The following is a 2,824-nucleotide window of genomic DNA, read 5'->3' as shown; positions in this document are numbered from 1 at the left end:
GTATTGCAGAGGCTCCACTGGAAGCCTCCTTACACAGAAGTTTTTTTTATTATTTTTAACTTTTTATTGTGAACTGAGTAAAGGTTTATAGAGATCATCAGTTTTACATTCCACAAATCATATACTTTGACCTCAATAATTGCAATTCCCTCCAGGCAACAACAGTTATATCACGTCCTCCCTGTAGTTCTATTTCCACTCCAACTTCCTTCCCATCCTTTCTCAACTTTGTCCTTAGGTAAATGTTGCTCTTTTAATATTGAATACCTGACCAATCCATAGTGAGCATACCTTACTAGTGCTGTCTCCCCTATGTGCCTATCTACTGCTTGACTGAAAATTGCGCCACGAGGGTGAGCGCCATTTCAGACCTGAAGGGTGGTTGAGGGCCATAGCCTGATCTTTTTTTTAAAAAAAAAAACTGAATTTGTTCTATGTTTTGTCCCGCTCTATTCAGGACCTCTAATGTGATCCCTTTCAGAAGAGTTGGTAGTGACAGCTGCCAGGCACCATCTAGTTCTGCTGGTCTCAAGAGTTGTTGTGACTGACGTTCACTTTCTCTATTGTATTAGTTGACTCCAAGCATCCTCAATTTCATCACCCTTCTTTCTTCTGTACATGGAGAGACCAATAGTTGCACCTGGGATGGCCATTCATGAGCTTTTAAGATCCCAGACACTACCCCCAAATTAAGATGTAAAACACTGTCTTTGTGAACTACATTACGCCAATTGACCATGGTGTCCCCTAAGACTATGGTCCTGAGCCTCCAGCCCAGATTCTTAAGATATGTGATGATAGCTAACAAGTTTTCATCATTTTGCCCCCTATAGATGTGTTTGCAGCAAAGGTAAATACCCATGTACAAATAACCTCTTTCAAACCTTAATAATTTGTGGGTATACTCCCACTCTCCTCCCATACCTGTTTAGTATGTGTATCTGTCCGTGTATCTACCTGTAGAACATTGTTGTGCCAGGGTTGTGTATATAATTCAATCCCCTTTAACTCTTGTATACCTTTCTGTGTCTTCACCTGTCTTCATCATTCTACACCAAAAGCTCTTATCATGAAGGGGTTAAGCAACATGACTGCTCTCATTTCACTGACCAAAAGCAACTTACACAGCCATACTCTAACTTCAAAGGGACAAGCAAGTACAATTCTACCACATGCACAGAAGACAGGAACCAAAACATTTGAGGGACAGCAATAATAACTACCATATCATTAAAAGGAAGCCTCTAGTTCCAAGCAACAATATTTTAACTCTTGATCGCCATTCCCCATCTATGAAAATGAACTCCACTGCAAACTATCTATGGGTGTTTAGGAATGTAACTTCACCAGTTAGGCCTGCCTCTTTCATCACCCAGAATGAGAGTGCAGCAAAGAAACCAAATATGGATGACTGGCAAGAGCTAAGTCCAAGCTAGCTAGAAAGATCCATTTCAAAAATAAGGGAAAAATTTTTAAAGAATAGGTAAGAAGCACACGTTATACAGAGATAGGGAAAAAAGAAAATATGCCAAATTTCTTTTAAAACCAAAGGTAAGGAAGAGCCAGGCCTTAAGCATTCCTTGTACTACCTCTAATGTGAACGAAGTCTAAATTTCACTCAAATTACTTGATGGAAGTATGACTAGGAGAGCCAGCCAACATACTCTTTTTTAATATAAAGACAAAAACCCAAAACATGCTACTAGAACAAGGAGAAAAACCCCCCACAACAACCCATGATTGTCAAGTTGAATACAACTCATGGAGAGCCCATGGATTAGAGTAGAACTGCTCCACAGGATTTTCTTGGCTGTAATCTTCATGAAAAAGGAGTTCTGGTAGCATAGTGGTTATGAATCAGGCTGCTAACCTCAAGGTCGGCAGTTCAAAACTACCAGCGGTTCTGCGGGAGAAAGAGGAGGCTTTATGCTCCCATAAAGATTTACAGCCTCAGAAACCCTGTGCAGGGTCATTATGAGTCGGAACTGACTCCATGGTACTTAACAACAACAACAATCTTCATGAAAGCAGATTGCCAGACCATTTTCTGTGACACCACTTGATATGTTCAAACTACCAATCTTTAGAAGCTTAGTTTAAATTGTCCGTGCCACCCAGGCACTTTAGAAGCAATGGAAGCAGTAATTATTTTAGAGATGGATTTTATTGTAGTAAAGCTGATCTTTTTCTATAACTGTCTCAAGATCTGCTGAAGGAGAGTGGCTTTAAGAATCTAAACTCAAGAGGCTCTTTGATGACCTCAAGTCCACAGAGAGCCTAGATTTAACAGATGGTTGCCCCGAGTTCTAAAGTCCCTCTGTAGTTTCTATCCAAAGTTCAAATACTTTCTAACTGTGAAACTGTCTGCCAAAAATATAAGGACTGCTGAGAGATAGCTAAACAGTTGGAACTGTAAAGCCCTCAAGGCATTCCAGTGAAGAAACAAGAAGCAGTTCAAATGCTGTTACCTGTCAAATGAGAAACAAATTAACCTTACGTCTCTGGGGTGGAGCTGATAATCATCAAATTAGTACTCATAAATGCATGGTTTCATCTGTATCTAGCCAAGCTTCCCCCATCCTTTATTCATGCAATAAGCATGTATTAATTGTGGGGCAGGGTAAATAATATAGGACAAAGGTTCTAAGCTCTAGTTCTTGCTAGTACATGAACTTGGTTTGGTTTAAAAATATAGCAAAAGCCAGATTGGCTAGCAAAAAGTTAAAGTTGTTGCATGCAGTCAAGTTAGCTCACACTCATAGCACCCTGTATAGGATAGGGTTTCCCAGGAGGGGCTGGTGGGCTTGAACTGCCCACCTTGAGG

Source organism: Chrysochloris asiatica, unplaced genomic scaffold (genome assembly GCF_000296735.1).
Source record: "Chrysochloris asiatica unplaced genomic scaffold, ChrAsi1.0 scaffold00304, whole genome shotgun sequence".
Lineage (NCBI taxonomy): Eukaryota > Metazoa > Chordata > Mammalia > Afrosoricida > Chrysochloridae > Chrysochloris > Chrysochloris asiatica.
The sequence above is the reverse complement of the archived record's forward strand: the minus strand, read 5'-3'. Positions refer to the sequence as shown.